Here is a 17,979-nt window from a genome sequence, read left to right as displayed (position 1 = left end):
GCTTGTGAGCATCTGTGAGGATTGTACTGAGAGTTGGCTAGCCGTGAAAGCTAAGGCTTTGTATAATTCCTATGTATTTCCACCTTGTATGATAATACAGATAGTGGGGTTTTTAGCTGAGGCTTTCCCCAAAGTATTTTCATGTGTATTTTGCATTGATTCTTCTTCTTCTGGTTATATTTTTCTGCTCGATATTTAAGCTTCTGCAAAGAAAACTTTGATAGTAGAAGTAGGTTATAGTATTTTGCTTTGGTTATATTGCATTATCGGGTTAATCTACAGTCAGATTTTCTACATGGTCTTAGAGTGATATCTGTAGAGAATTTGTAGAAATTTTTACATGGTATCAGAGCAAGGTTTATTGGAGCTGTGAACAGTATATGGAGAAGAGAATTCGAAGTTTGAAGTCCGGGTTGCAAGTGCAAATGGAATTCTTATCATACTTCAAGGTTGGCCAATGGCATTCTATGGCTTGAGACTCGAGTATGCCTTGGAAGGTAGCTCAAATTACATAGCATGGAAAGATAGCATGGAGGTTGTATTAGAAGACAATGGCTTGAAGGAATTAATTGATCAAGAAATCCCAAAGCCAGCTTCAACTAATGCACAAGAGTTGGCTGAGTGGAAGAAGTGTGGGGCGAAGGCGAGACAGATCATCCTTGAGGGAGTTCGACACCATATTGTCTTGAGTCTCCATGGGAAGGATACTCCATTTTCAATGTGGAAGACATTGAAGGACATCTACCAAAATAGTAGCGACCAGAGGAAATTGGCGCTCAAGGATAAGCTTCGAAGAATCAAGATGGAGAAGGGCGATACAATTTCCACATATCTGAACAAGCTCACCACCTGCAGAGATGAGCTTGGAAGTGTGTGGATAACTACTACCGACGATGATATGGTGAGCCTCACTCTCCTTGGCCTTCCAAAGAGCTGGAATAGCTACCAGGACTCTGTGAATGGAAGGGATAAACTGTTGAATTAGTAACGAATGTGGTCGAATCTCATACAGGAGGAGATCAGGAGGGGCACACGAGATGGTTTTTCATCCAAGGATGATGATGAAGAAAATTTGGCCTTAGCAAGTAAGGCAAGGAAAGGGAAGAGGAAGGCGTCCCATTCCAAATCTAATTCTTCTCATGGAGGGAAGAAGGGTGACAAGTCTAAAGTGAGATGCTTTAATTGTCACGAGATGGGACATTATGCGACTAATTTCCCATCGAAGAAGTCCAAGAAGGGATCCTCGGAAGGATCAGAAGGTGAGGCATTAGCTTCTCAGTTTGAAATGGACTTTATTCTCATCACATGCATGGTGTCATCAATTATGGGTTTTGTTTGGTATCTTGACAGTGGAGCCTCATTCCACATGACCGACGATAAAAGTTTATTCAGTGCCTTGGAGGAGAAAGACCTCAAGATGCACATAGAGATGGGTGACGACAGAAGGTATAGTGTTTCAGGAGTGGGCACGGTTGCTTTTCAGAGGGAGCATGGAGCTCCTATCACCTTGACAGATGTGAAGTATGTGCTTGGACTGAAGAAGAACTTGGTATCAGTCACGATGTTGGAGGACAAAGGCTATGATGTTGTCTTCAATAAAGGAAAGGTGTTCCTTAGACACATCACCACGAGACAGGTGAAACAGATCGGTTCATGAGTTAAGAGCCTGTATGCTCTTGAGGTTCAAGATGCATGCAAAGCCTTGAGGAGCAAGGAAAATATTAGAGACTTGGTGGTTGAGAGGGAGAGTAAATTACTTCTCAACATGCAGCCCCAGAATAAATCTCAGACAGTCGTGGAGGAGCCACAATTGGAGAAGTAGAGAGGAGACCAAGTGAAGAGATCCACTCATGCAAATACCTCCATTAGGGGGGAATTTTAATCCAAGTGGGCAGAGGTATCACATGCAGCCATACCTCCAAGTGTGAGGTGGGGCGATGTGAAGTGATAGTCCTAAGAAGGCTAAAATTGGGCAGGGACCATTGAGAGGTTTTATCTCATGGATCGTACCTTGCTACAGGAACCCAAAGTACATAGTAGCAGGAGGAATCAGTGGGATTGATGCAGTCAGAGGTAAAAGTGACAGAGGTTAGAGCAATCAGATACTGAAGAGCACAGAGAAGTATTGACAACAGTGCAGAAAGGCAGAGTCGGCAGAAGCACAAAGTTTTCAGTTGACAGAGGCAATAGCAGTCAGAGACGTTGATGACAGATGCATCATACTAATTTAGGTTGGATGTTTTTTTTGGTTTCTGGAGTTGCTGGAGCAACAACACTAGAGAGAAGTGTTGCATGCATAACATTCCAAAGGTTCACAATCGAGATCGATTTGAATTCCTTTCTTGTTGAGAGGGAGTGTTGAAAATAGCAATAAGAAATGATAAAAATAGAATCCATAAATTCTAATTTTAATTTTTCCTTGAATTAAAATCAAATTTAGTCTCACGAGCTACTTGGAAATAATTAATTAAGTTATTTTGACTTAATTAGTTGGATAAATTCAAGTTAGAAGTCTTTCTGAAGTCATGCAAGAGTTATCCCTTAAATTAAGGAGATAAGCCTTCAATTAATGAGATAAGATGGAGTTATATTTGAGTTGTAATTTAACTCAGTTTACTGAGTTAAGTCCAGCTAAATTAGTTCCAAACTGTTTGAGGAACGAATAGAGAGTTAACAATCAGTTGATGCAAGCATGCACTCAACTAGTGTACTCCAGTTAACTGAAGATTCCCTCATCAGAAACTCATGCATGTCTATTCTGAGAAAGACACAGTTGAGATTAAAGTCAAGGACATTGTACTATCAGTTGCATGTTTTCTCTTATAAAGGAAACTCATACATGCAGAAGGCAGGAGTTTCCTTGAGGATTGCGCAGTTCTGACAGTGTGTTAGAGTAGTGTTCCACTTGGTGAGGTGAGAATCATCCACTAGGAAGAGCACAAGAAAATAGGAGCTTGGAGGGTAGATAGGAAGGCTTGTGAGAAGCCTGGATTGCCTGTGAGCATCTGTGAGGATTGTACTGAGAGCTAGCTAGCTGTGAGAGCTAAGGCTTTGTATAATTCCTATGTATTTCCACCTTGTATAATAATACAGATAGTGGGGTTTTTAGCAGAGGATTTCCCCAAAGTATTTTCATGTGTATTGTGCATTGATTCTTCTTCTTCTGGTTATATTGTTCTACTCGATCTTTAAGCTTCCACAAAGAAAACTTTGATAGTAGAGGTAGATTATAGTATTTTTCTTTAGTTATATTGCATTATCGGGTTAATCTACAGTCATATTTTCTACATGGTCTTAGAACGAGATTTGTAGAGAAGTTGTAGAAATTTCTACATGTATTACCCAAATAAATAATAACAGCGTGAGACCTTGACTCATACAAAGCATGTCGTTTCCACAAGTATGGTTAGCCTAATAATACATCACAAACATCAAGAGGAGAAAAATCACACAATACCTCATCTGTGAAGGTCTTGATGTTGTAGGGAAGGCGACACTGTTGGCGGACTTGGAGATCTCGTCCTTGATGAAGCCACCCGATACTATATGGCTACGGGTGTGGTGTAGTCGATAGGCCCAACCGCTTCACAACTTCTGGAATGAGATTCTTTTGGCTTCCACTGTCGACAATGAATTGCAGCGGCAAACCCTTCACCCACATTTGTGGGTGGAAAATATTCTCCCCCTTCTCTGGATCTTTGGGCTCGTTCTTCTGCATCTTGGTGGTGGCAACAGTGGCATTGGGCTGCACATCAATGATCTGCTTCCCTTTTCCATTCCTCTTGTCAGGTTTTGACTCTGGGTCAAAACATGTATCTTATTCTCAAGCCTTCAACTCGACCACCAGCGACTGCTTGGTTCGACACCCACTTGTGTTGTGAGTGGGGCTCTTATGGAACTCACACCACTTTCCTGTGTCCTTCTTTGACTTCGTGGTGCTGTTCTTTTCTTGCGGCTTCAACGGGTTGTCTTGGGTCACACTGTCTTGGCTTTGTCCTTGGTTATGTGGTATGGGGAAGCCTTTCCCTTGCTTCAGATTCATGGATCCAAAGTATCGCTTCTTTTGTTTAAACTTCTGCTTGATCTTGACAGCATATTAGTACGCCATGTCATGCGAGGAGGTGTCCAGGAACTCCATCTCATCCTGGATGTACCTATATAGGCAACCACAGTATTTGAGTACAAAAGGTCACTCAGAATCCTTGATACCCAACTTTCTGCGAAGGGTATGAAAAATATTGGTAAACTCTACACGTCTTGGTGCCTTTGCTACCACAACGTCGTCCACTTTATGTATTTATCCTCATAGCTTCCGAAAAGGTAGTACTGCTCCTTGATGGCATCCGAGAATGAATTCAAAGTGGGAGTAGCTGAAAATAATGAGTTTGTACTTTCATCCTTCTACTCGTAGTGTGTTTCCCACCAGTCCTTGACATCGGGGGCTGCTTTGAGAAGAGCGAAAGTAATCTTTTCCCAGCTGGAAAAATCATGAACAGAAAAATACCCTTCTAGCAAATTTAACCATTTATCTACGACATCTGAATCTATCTCACCCTCAAATATGGGGATTTAAAAGTTAACTTGTACCTTAAAGGGTGTGGTGCTTCCAGGGTAGCTATTAGATGCGTCACCCTTGGGTAGCCACTAAAGGATCTGGGAAAAGTTGTCCATCATCCCGTTCCTTTGTCGCTCGAGGGCTTCTTCGAGCCAGATTTGATAGGATCTCCTACCCCCTCATCTTTCTTTTCATCCGCCATGGGAGGCCATCGAGATTTGCGAGGCTGGTCTTGCAAAGGTTCGACTAGTTCAAGCCCTAACTCCTTATATCCCGGCCTTGTTGGCAACATGCAAAGAAAAAACAGAGAAAGAGTAGACCGTTATGATACCAATGATACAGATTTAAACAGGAACGCAACAAATTATAGAGATAACCGTAAAGACAGAGATGCAGAAGAAATAATACTTCATTTCATTAATGTAAAATACTGAAATATGCTTACAAAACAGAAATGGAAATAAACTATCTCAGACAATGGTAGCTTATCTCTGAGCAGAGATGTGGTGGCTACATGCCTCTGAACTATGTTACAATGAGGCTCAAAGGCCTACTTATTGTTGAGAAACAATGGAAACCCTAAACATCCAAAAACCTAACCCTAGGAGATGAAGCGCCAAACTATGGGCCCCGTTTGGGTAAATTGGTATATCAACTTCCCGAGGTCATAACTTTGGCATACGATCTTTGTTTGACACGCTCAATACCTAGTTAGAAAGATCTATTCGATGACTACAACTTTCGAGTGGCCAAAATTGGCCCCCATTTTCCCAAAAAATGTCATTTAGGGCCTCAATACGGCTTCGGAAGTCTAGGACCCGAAAAAAACTACCAAAAATAGTAAATTGTGCTACAAATAAGAAAACTGAAAAACTGAAAGAGATAGTTGTGGGGGTCCAAGTGGGATAGGTGGGTGGCCACCAACATCCACCTGGGTCATTCCTGCCCCCTTAGGAAGCAATGGTCCCCATTGCGTTGAGTGCCTCCATGAGATGCTGAAACATCTACTAAACTTGGTCCCTGGTGAGTTGTTCTGCAATCTCTGATGTGTCCAGTGATGGTGGGAAGCATGGTCGAGGGCGGTCCACATTGAACACTCTATGTAAGCCAAGGAATGGGGGAATTTTGTGCTCCAAAGCATTGTTTCCTACAACCTTGGTAATGGTTTAAGGACCATATCAGAGTGGTATGAGCTTCCGATGGGTTCTTGTAAAGCGTTCTTTCTGCAGATGCAACCAGACTTTGTCGCCCACTTGAAACTTGTGTGGAACCTGATGTTGATCATGCCGCTGCTTGTACTTGGCATTTTTTTAAATGGAGCGGTGATATATCGGCCTATTGGGTAGAGGTGCTCTGGGAGTCAGATCGAAGGAATGCTTGACTTAACAGTGCAACGTTACCCCTGTGGGTGAAGTTGTTCCTATCTTCTTCCATGACTGTATCCACCTGCTTCTGCTACGTGGAGGAACCCTTCCCGGAGGCAATTTGTGGCTATGATCTTCCCCTTACTTTGAGAGAAAACTAGAAAGAAAATAAATTTCCTAGTTTGGGAGATGATCTTACTGCATTTCCTAGCAAAGATCAAAGAGGTGGCGATAGGTTGGGTTACCTTCGGTATCTTATATAATGTATTACCTAAATAAATAATAGCAACGCGAGGCTTTGACTCATACATAGCATGTCGCTTCCACAAGTATGGTTGGCCTAATAATACATCACAAACATGAAGAGGAGAAACATCACATAATACCTCATATGTGAAGGGCTTGATGTTGTAGGGAAGGCGACACTGCTGGTGGACTCGGAGATCTCGTCCTTGGTGAAGCCACCCAATACTATACGGTTGCAGGTGTGGTGTAGTCGGTAGAACCAACCGCTTCACAACCTCTGCTGAAATGAGGTTCTTTTGGCAACCACTGTCGTCAATGAATTGCAGCGGTGAACCCTTCACCCACATTTGTGAGTGGAAAAGACGCTCTCCCTCCTCTGGATCTTCGGGCTCGTTCTTCCGGATCTTGGTTGGCAAGAGTGGCACTGGGCTCCACATCAATGATATGCTTCCCTTTGTCATTCCTCTTATTAGGTTCTGACTCAGGGTCAGAACATGCATCTGATTCTGAAGCCTTCAACTCGGCCATCAGCGACTGCTTGGTCCGACATTCACTTGTGTTGTGAGTGGGGCTCTTATGGAACTCACACCACTTTCCTGTGTCCTTCTTTGACTTCGTGGTGTTGTTCTTTTCCTGCAGCTTCGATGGGTTGTCTTGGGTCACACCATCTTGGCTTTGTCCTTGGTTCTGCGGTTTGAGGAAGCCTTTCCCTTGCTTCAAATTCACGGATCCAAAGTCTCGCTTCCTCTATTTAAACTTCTTCTCGATTTTGACAGCGTATCGGTATGTCGTGATGAGCGAGGAGGTGTCCAGGAACTCCATCTGATCCTGGATGTACCTGTGTAGGCAGCCGTGGTATTTTAGTACCAAATTCCACCCAGAATCCTTGATACCCAATTTTTTGCGAGTGGTATGAAAAATATTGGTAAACTCAGGAACGTCTTGGTCCCTTCCCTGTCGCAACATGGTCCACTTTATGTATTTATCCTCATAGCTTCTGGTAGGGTAGTACTACTCCTTGATGGCATCCCGGAATGAATTCCAAGTGGGAGCGGCTGAAAACAATGAGTTCGTACTTTCATCTTTCTTCTCGCAATAGGTTTCTGACTAGCACTTGACGTGGGGGGTTGCTTTGAGAAGAGCGAAAGTAATTTTTTCCCGGCTGGAAAAACCATGAACATAAAAATACCCTTCTAACAGATTTAACCATTTATCTACGACATCTGCATCTATCTAACCCTCAAATATGGGGATTTCAAAGTTAACTTGTACGTTAAAGGGTGTGGCGTTTCCAGAGTAGCTATTAGATGTGTCACCTCTGGTTAGCCATTGAAGGATCTAGTCAAAGTTGTCCATCATCGCGTTACTTTGTCGCTCAAGGGATTCTTCGAGCAAGATTTTGATAGGATCTCTTGCCCCCTCGTCTTTATTTTCATCTGACATGGGAAGTCGTCGAGATTTGCGAGGCTGGTCTTGCAAAGGTTCGACCAGTTCAAGCCCTAACTCCTTATATCCCGACCTCGTTGGGAACATGCAAAGAAAAAACACAGAAAGAGCAGACCGCTCTGATACCACTGATCCAGATTTAAACAACAACGCAACAAATTACAGAGATAACCATAAATACAGGGATGCAATAGAAATAATACTTCATTTCATTAATGAAAAGCACTGAAATATGCTTACAAAACATAAATGGAAAACCTTACATGCCTCTGAACTGTGTTACATTACAATGAGGCTCGAAGACCTATTTATTGTTGAGAAACAATGGAAAACCTTAAACATCCAAAAACCTAACCTTAGGAGATGAAGCGCCAAAATATGGGCCCCGTTTGGGTAAATTGGTACATCAACTTCCCGGGGTCATAACTTTGACATACGATCTTCGTTTGACGCGCTCAATACCTCGTTAGAAAGATCTATCTGAGGACTACAACTTTCTAGTGGACAATATTGGTTTCCAACTTTTTAGTGGACAATATTGGTTTTCGTTTTCTCAAAAAATGTTGTTTAGGGCCTCAAAACGGCTCCGGAAGTTGAGGACCCAAAAAAACTCCCAAAATAGTAAATTGTGCTACAAATAAGGAAACTAAAAAACTGAAAGAGATAGTTGTGGGGTCCAAGTGGGATAGACGGGTGGCCACAAACATCCACCTCGATCAAAAATACTATGAGATAAAAAAAGTAAGTCTTTCTTTTCTTTCGATTTGGTACAATTAATTTATATAAATCTTCATTAAAAAATAAATTATTAAAATTATATCAATAAATTATAATTAAATTTATAAAAATCAGTTTTAAATAATTAATTAAAATTAATCATTAAATTTATAACATTGTTTTTATAATTTAATAAATTAAATATAAAAATTTCAAATATATTTTTATTAAGTTAATTTTATACTTTGAAAACAAAATACAATTTAATAAATTAAATATAAAAATTTCAAAAATATTTTTATTAAGTTAATTTTATAATTTGAAAACAAAATACAATTTAATAAATTAAATATAAATTTTCAAATATATTTTTATTATTTAATCTTATAATTTGAAAACAAAATTTAAAATTATTTTATGTTTTAATCTTAAAAATTAAAAAAAATCTAAATCGTAAAAGTTATGGTAATTTCATTCATACAACACCCATACCTCTATCCAGATATTAATCATAGGAAAAGCTCGAACGACCTTCAACAAATGAGTACCTGTATCCGAAATCGACACAGGTAAGTAGGTAGAGAATACTTAGGGGCGCGAGACAACTCTCTCTAAGGAACTCGGCAAAATAGCTCCATAACTTCGGGAGAAGGGGTGCCTCCTTAGAAGGTCGCAGTGACCAAGCCCGAGCGACTGTTTACCAAAAACACAGGTCTCAGCAAAATCGTAAGACCATGTATGGGGTAATCATAAACAACGTCAAATCAAATATATTTAGAGATAAAAACATTAACTACCATGGAAAACATTGTCATTACCTCAAATTGATTTTAAACCCATAATTATTACAAATTACTATTGCCACATTACATTATTTAATACAAATTACTTTTCCCATATTTTTTAATTAGATTCATTTAATGGTAAAGATTATTTTGGCAGATCCCTATATATTCCAAAGAGAATAAGATATTTTAGTAATGAAAAGAACAAATGCATGGTGGATATATGATGGGAGTAAAATGCATTGGAGTGGACGGAGAGTTTACAGTTTGTTTTTTGTTTTTTTTTTTTTTTTTTTAAGAAAATCGATTGAGATGTATTGGTTTTTTTTCCTTTGAGAATTTTGGTAGTGGTAAAATATTTGTGTTGGATTTTTTTGAATTTAAGTTATTTTTAGTCTTGTAGATGTTAGATATATATTTTTTTAATATTTAGTCACTATATATATCAAATCATATATATATATTTAAAGTAGATGTATTGTTTTTGAAAATTTATTTTATTTTTAAATGAAAGAACTAGATTTTATTGGAGAAGAATATGCTTCGTAGAAAGCTTTGAACAACTATGATTTTAGTCATCGTGGAGCATCTTGCATATTACAAAATCTTAAACTAGTATTTGCACCTTAGGGTGCAAAGGGCATGCCAATAGCATTAAACCGAGGGTTGACTCACTGCGTTAAATGAAAAGGTTAGATTGTATTAAACCAAATCTCTACTATGTTAAGCCTATTAATCTTTACAATGTTACTAATATGAACCTCACAATAAAAAAGCCTTCGGCCTAAGCCTGCGACTTTTTGGACTTTCCGGTGTCAAAATCTGGCGAAACAAATTGAGGTGAAATATTGATTTGTGTTATTTAAATTTATTTTTTGATTCTATATATGGATTCAACACCCTGAAAAACCCCTAAGGCACATGGATTGTGCAGGGGTTACCCATCAAACTTGATTTTAGAGAAATTAAACAAAAAAACCCACCAAAAAACTTCCAAAAAATCGAACTAAAAACAACTCGATTTGAAACGAAAATCCATGGGTAAGTGCATTTTAGTCTGTGGCTACTCGCCTGCCCAAGGTGGCCACGTTACAAAATTACCTGAGAGATGAGTTGCCATCCATAGTTGATGTTTCATTGTTTGTGCCTTCGATTTTAATTTTTACAGTCTCGCTATACCATGTTTTGATTTCTTATTTTGGATGTTCGATTTCACAGGTCAGACTTCACTTAGCCATCTCCTCGCCATATCTCACGTGGTTTATGATTGTATTGACAATTCAATTTATGATACGATCGGCGCATTCATTGCAATTCTAAAAAATTACATATCAACACATATGGAGCATCCAAAATGCAAATTTATGTGGTTAAGGAATTACAGATTTATAAATTGTGGGACGTCACTATTTGAAGTAATGTTGAGAGAATGTGATTTAGATTTATCAATGGCTGGGTTTCCACAAAAGTGGAATGTTTAGTTTAATGTTTGTAGAATTTTAATAGCGATAATCACAATTTTAACCCAAAAAAAATCGATAAAAATCACATTCAAGATATTTTTAGATGTGACTTTTACTAAAAGATTTTGTTAAAATTATTATGGATCACAGAAGTTTTAGTTCAAAAATTATCACAATGTCAATTTTCCCTGCCATTTATTTATATATTAATAAAGATTATATGATATTTATTAAATAAAAATTAAAAACAATTATCTAATCTATTTATATTTTGTTATTTCAACATTTATTTATTAGCAATATTACTAATACAACCATAATAATAAATGTGGTTGATATATGCCAATAGGCGTCAATGGATATGGATATAATATTATTATTAATATTAATATCAATAAATATATAAATATAATAATTATTATTATATTATAATGGTAATTTATAATAATTACTGCATTGCGGAAGTGTTTTTCGCGCGCGCAACAACTCAACCCGAGCCTGTGCTGACCTAGCAGTTGTTGCCCCTGCAGATCCCTATCTCGGCAGCCTCCTGCTGCTGAGGCCAACTGGACCATGCAGCCCTCTGATGAGGGAGATCTTCACTCCTCCACGCAGTCAGGGAATGAAGAAAACGCAGAAGTGTTCGCATCTCTGATCGTAGAGAATGGAGCTCCAAGGAACAGGTCATCAGTCACTAAATTTGTAAAGAAACTTGAAAGTATCCCAAAGATTTCTCTCCCTCCAACACTTCCAGGAAGAGCAACCATCTCTCTGGTAGAACACAGACTTGTTGGAAAGTTCACAGGGCTATGGCCTTCACCCAAATCAATGCAAAAATTGGTGGAAATAAACTGGAATGCAACCACACAGGGAAGATAGCAATACGATTCTGTGGAAGGGGATACTACACCTTTCTCTTTGAAAGAAATGAGGACAGAGATCTGATATTTAGAAATAGACCTTACTTCATGGACTCCAAAGGTTTATACCTGAACAGGTGGATGCCAAACTTTGATCCAAAGATGGATGTTGCAAATGCAGTGCCTGTGTAGGTCAGGCTCCCGCATCTTCCTCTTCACTGCTGGGGAGACGAATCTATAAAGGCTATAGAAAACGTAGTGGGACAATATATTGACCGATGTGAGCCAAAAGACAACATGCACACGTGCATAAGAATATGTGTGGAAGTAGATCTCGAAAAAGGCCTTCCAAAGGCAATAAAGATCAAGGTTGATCAGTGGACATACATTCAGTAGCTGGACTACGAGCAAATACCATTTAAATGCAAGGTATGTCACGAGTATGGTCATTTTGCAAATAGGTGTCTTAAAAGAATAGAGCATGAAAATGTAGAAGAACAAGAACCTACATGGGAACAAGTGAAAAGGAAAAAACCTACCAATAAGCAGACTGCATCAAATATCTATTGGTCCGAAGAAGCAAATGAAAAAACCTCTCAGCGTCTAGTGAAGGTTACTCCTCCTGATCACACAACTCCAAATCCTTTTGAGCCATTAGAAGACTCTTCTGATCCACCCTCTCCTAGATCCCCACCTTCAAACCCCATCTCTTTAGCTCTCATATCCTCCCCCAACCCTATATCCTCTCCACCTCCTCCCTCAGTGGATCACATTCTAACTAGAAATAAAGCCAAAGAAATCCCCCAAGCCTGGGATCAGTAAAAAAAAGTGGGAAGGAAATCCAATAAAGAAATCAGAGATGAGGCAACGACTAAAGAAATGGCACTAGGAACGCAACAGCCAATGGATTCATTCCTTGGGAAACAAACAGGAAGTCATGAAAAAACTCAGCAAAGAGGAAAGGGAGGACCACACCAACACAATAGTAAATAATGATAGTGGTCTCTTGGAATTGTCGCGGCCTTGGCACCTCCTTTAAAGTCAATGCAGCTCGAGACATTTTAGCCAAGGAACAACTAGACATATATATGATCCAAGAGACCAAACTAAACAATCAAGAAAATTAAAAAAATGATTCAAAAACTAAAAAATTATGAAGGAGTAGTGTTAGAAGCTACAGGAGCATCAAGAGGAATCAACACCATTTGGGATAAAAGAAAATGGGAATTAATGACCCAAAAAATCAGTAGACACTGGATTCGAACATAGTTGAGAAATCTCAATACAGAAGAACAATATAGCATTATAAATGTGTACTCCCAAAATCACTATAGAGAGAAAGAACAATGATGGAAATCAATTAAAGAAAAAATAGCAGAGAGACAAAGTGGGAACTTAATTCTGGGAGGAGACTTAAATTTGATAAGGAATACAGAAGAAAAATTTGGCGGAATCTTCCACAACGATCTGTCAAGAGAAGCTCTTGAAGGAATAATAGAAGAACAAAAATTAATAGACATTCCGCCAAGCAATGGAAAATACACTTAGAACAACAAAAGAATAGGAAAAAACAACATAAAAGAAAGGCTGGACATAATTCTTATTCATGAAAGCATAGCGGTTACTTATAATCTTGTGAAAAGTAAAACTGTTCACAACTTAAATTCAGATCACAAGCCAGTGGTGCTAACCTTGGGAAAGATGGAAAATCAAGGACCCCTTCCCTTCAGATATAATTCAATTTGGGACAGCAAGGAAGATTTTGGCAAACAAATAAAGGACAGCTGGAAAAAAAGTGTCACAGGATCTCCCCAGTATGTTTGGGAAACTAAGCTAAAGAACCTAAGAATGCAGTTAAAAAATTGGGTAAGAAAAAATGATCTCCGAGACAAAGCTAGGAAAATCGAATTGCAAAAAAAAATGGATAATCTTTGCAAGGAAAAAGAGAATAAGGAAGAAAGTAAGCAAAATCATATACAAGAAAAGGAAATATATCTGGAAATATATAAGCAAAATAAGCAAGAAGAAGAGGAAAACAGACTGAAATCAAGATGCCTCTAGCTAAAATCCGGAGACAAAAATACAAACTTCTTTCATAATACAATGAAAATAAGGAGGTCAAAAAATCAAATTGAACAGATTCAAGTAAATGGTCAAGAAATAAAAGGAGTTGAAGAAATAAAAAATGCAGCCCATAAACACTTTAAAGAACTCCTCTCAACAACTGACCAGTAGGTAGCCAATGAATAAATTTTGCGGCATATATAAAAAGAAAATAAGTGACCAGCAAAACAAGGAATTAGACAAAAAAATCACTGAGGAAGAAGTCAGAGAAGCTGTGTGGAATCTCCACCCTGATAAGGCACCAGCTCCAGATGGGTTTACAATGGCCTTTTACAGACAACATTGGGAAATTATCAAAAAATATCTAATGAGAATGCTCAAAAATTCTTTCCAAGAAAAAAAGATTGGAGGAAATAAAAAATCCTCCTTCCTAGCCTTCATTCTTAAAGAACCCAATCCTACAACCTTTAATAGATATAGGCCAATCTCCCTTTGTAACTTGTCTTATAAGATACTCATCAAAATTCTAACAAATAGAATGAAAAAATTACTTCCGGAAATAATTTCAGAAAACAAGGAGGATTTGTCCCCAAGAGGCAAATCACAGACAATGTGATAATTGTTCAGGAGGCTATTCACAACAGTATCTAATGAAATGAGAGAGGAATGATTGTTAAGTTAGATATGGTAATGCTTTTGATAGAGTTAGCCATAACTTTCTTGCAACAACTCTTAAAAATTTTGGCTTTTCAATAAATTTCATAGATATTATCTAGGCATGTATATCAAATCCATGGATAACCCCATCAATCAATGGGCGGCCAGGTAAATTTTTCCAAAGCACACAAGGGCTGAGACAAGGTTGTCTGCTTTCTCCATTCTTGTACATCATCATGGCTGAATCGTTGAGTGCTTTGCTGGAAAATCAGAGAAAAGAGAAAAAAAATAACAGGGATCCAAATATCGAGAGGAGACAAAGATATAAATCACTCTCTCTTTGCAGATGATACCCTTCTCATAGGTGGGGCATCCTGCATTATAGCAAGACAATTTGAAAAGATATTGGATGAATTTCTCCTAGCTTCAGGAGGAATTTTAAACAACACCAAATGCAGAATTTATTGTTGGAATACCCCAACAAAAACAATGCAGCGTATCTCACAAATACTGGAAATACCTTTACAAATAAATTGGAGCCACTTCACTTATCTTGGGTTGCCCTTAGCAAAGGAAGTGGTAAAATCAGAAGTCTGGAACAAGCAAGTGGAGAGAATGAGGGAAAAAATTCAGAACTGGGGAATGATGTGGCTCAATCTGGCAGGAAGAGTGACACTGATTAAAGCACTTCTCTTGGCCTTGCCTATATATCAGTATGCAATCATTATGGCTCCGACAAGTGCCCACAAGCAATGGAACTGACAATTAGAAGCTTCCTCTAGCAAGGAGGAAAACAAGATAATAAAAAATTCAGCCTTGTTAGATGGGAGCAAGCTACTCTTCCCTATGAAAAGTGAGGTATGGCAATTTGCCTACCAGGACTAATAAACATTGCTCTAGGGACAAAAATTATCTGGAGAATGATAAATGGGAATGGTCACTGGTGGGAAAAATTTCTAACAATAAAATACTTAAATTTTCATAGAACAAAGTTGCTTGCTGATATTATTCCAGACAGGCCATGCACCCAAATCTGGAAATTGGTTAAAAGGATAATTCCTCTTATTAGAGATCAAATATCCAAAAATCCAGGGAATGGCAAAACAATTTCTATCTGTGAGAATAGAATAATGGGGAAAAATCCATTAAATCAGCAGCAAAATTTAAGAGGACTTCAGAGATGGATGGAAGAACAAAGTCTTAACACTCTTTATTCTATTTTGGATTGGGATCAGAATATTTGGGTAAGATGGAAAAAGCTAGCTACACCACCAAGACTAAAAAGTAAGTGGGAAATTTAAAAAGTTCATCTGGTAGGGGCCACGACCATCAACAAAGAAGAGCAGGATGACTTTTTTTGGGACCCAAATGGAAGGGATTACACATTGAAATCATGGTAAAACCTCCTTCGAAAACTTCACAATAAAAATGATTGGAGTCTTTGGAAGGCAACTTGGAATTCAGAGAGTCTCCCCAAAATTAAAGTCTTCACCTAGACCCTTCTCAAAGGTAAAATTCTTACCTCCGGAAAAAAAAAAAAAGAAGGAATACAAGGACTCCTCGAAATGTGTCTTGTGTCAAAAGGAGGAAGAAACAATCCAACACCTCTTCATAAATTGTATTGTGGCAAGATAGTGTTGGAAATAGGAAACAAGTCCTTTGGAAATAAACATAAATCCAACAATTCAGTTGACAACTCTTCATAAAAACTGGGATAAAAGCTACCCATATACAAAGAAAAAAAGGCAACGATAAATAGGATATGGAAATGTCTCCCTTCAATCTTGTGCTGGCAAATTTGGTTAGCCCGAAACAAATGCATTTTCAAATAACAAAATCCAAATTTAGGCAAGATCCTACCAAAAACTTGGAGCCAAGTTGTAGAGATAATAAGTACAAATGGAATCTCAAAAATGAACCAGAACAAATTACAACAAGAAGAGAGAGACTGGTACAACAAAGCAATGTTGGAAAACAAAGCAAAAGCAGAAGCAGAAGCTACAGTAAAAAATAAAGAATTTAAAACAAACAAGAAATGGAAATTAAAATTGGAGGATAAAGAACTTGCAGAATGAATGAAAGAACATAATATACACATTCTTTTTTTTTACAGAGCTGCAAAAAATAACCCAGGGAAAGCAGGGGCAGGTGGAGTTATACTAGATTTAAAAAAAAAAAAAAAAAACCTATGAATGGAGCCTTGGAGAAATGACAAACAACAAGGTTGAAGCATACAACCTTCTCCTAGGCACAAAGCTTTTAAAAAGAAAATGCAATCAAGGACACTATAATAATAGGTGACTCGGCTATCATAACAGCCACATTGGAGGCCAAAAGGGACTTCAAAAGCATAGCCATCAACAAAATCTATCAAAGGATCAGAATAATTTTTGAAAGTCTGAGAAAATTAACCATTAAGTATGTCCTGAGAAACCCAAATAAGGATGCTGATAGCCATGCCAACAAAGCAATTGATAGACCAATTGGGATTGTCAAAGAGAATAATGAAGTTTATGAAGAAAGTATACCATGACCCCCTCACCCAGTATGAGGATCGAGAAAGATATAGATCCAAAGAATATCACAAGAAATATTATAGGGGGAAAAATAAAAAAGAAGAAGCAAAACATCAATTCAAGAAGGAAATTGCATGAGGAAAACATATTTAAATGTCAACAGAGGTTCTCAATTGTAAACAGCCTTGCTCAGAGCACATGATTCTCACAATCCCAAAAAAGCTACACTATATGATGAATCAAGATTTCAACTGTCCTCCTCTCCTGGGCGAAGACAACATTAGTCATGTCAATCACGAACGCCTGGACCGTAATGGTAATGCAAGTAACAGTCAGGTCTCCACGGACACCTGCGCAGGCTCCCAGGCAACCCGAGACAGTATGGCAACCTACAGCAGCAGGTCTCTCCTCCTCCCTAAGACCAATAAATTAGGAACAGCTCGCACTCCTCAACAGAAACCACAAAACACTGAAGAAATGACGCAAAGTCAGAGTGAGGAGACAGATGAAGAATCAACGCACAGGAACCATTGGATCTCGGAGATCAACGGACGAGGTTGAAGGAAATGAGTGGCCAAGATTAAATCGCGTAGACTGGTGTCAAGAAATGAACGATGGTGATTGACTTAAGTAGTAGTGGAAGAGGAACCCGGAGAAGCCGTCGCAGCCGTCGATGGTAGAAGATCTACGGTCATCGGGTGCTAACAAGCTCGAGCGTTAGTCAAAGGGAAAGGCAGGTTTATAAGCAGGAATGGTATTTCGGGATGAGAATAAGCGGTAAGTGGTATTAGGAGGAAGTCACCCGATTCCTCTCACCGATGGACACGTAGCAAGAGGGTAGAGTGAGAAAACCGCCTTATCGGGCGGGTATTCTCCGTGCGATTTACCCACCCGAAATCTATGATAGTCGTTGGATCTATCGTGAGTTGATTGACGGTGAAGGAGTGACGTGCAAGTTGTTTGATCGATGATCAGAGGTGTCCATCAGATCTGATGGAGGAAAATCTATAGTGGAGATTGAGCCTGATAAAGGTAAGCATCGATAAATGCGCCAAGGCTATGGAAAAGCAAAAAATGTAATTTCCCATGTGTTTGTGAATATTCCCACTATACGAGGATAAAGGTTTATGGGTTAAGTCTGCATTAAACAAAGTTAAATGCGGGTATGGTTTTCACGCGAGGCTTAAGGAGATCAAGTCAATATTTGGAAAGTTATCCCACAGCTCAAAACCATGACACCAGTAGTAGAGGGAAAAGAAGAGAACATCTAAATCTCAGGGCCCACACCGGGATCATGGAAATTACA

The sequence above is a fragment of the Pinus tabuliformis genome, chromosome 9, assembly GCF_031772625.1.
Source record: "Pinus tabuliformis cultivar Carrire ecotype Pingquan chromosome 9, CPIR1, whole genome shotgun sequence".
NCBI classification, from domain to species: domain Eukaryota; kingdom Viridiplantae; phylum Streptophyta; class Pinopsida; order Pinales; family Pinaceae; genus Pinus; species Pinus tabuliformis.
The sequence above is the reverse complement of the archived record's forward strand: the minus strand, read 5'-3'. Positions refer to the sequence as shown.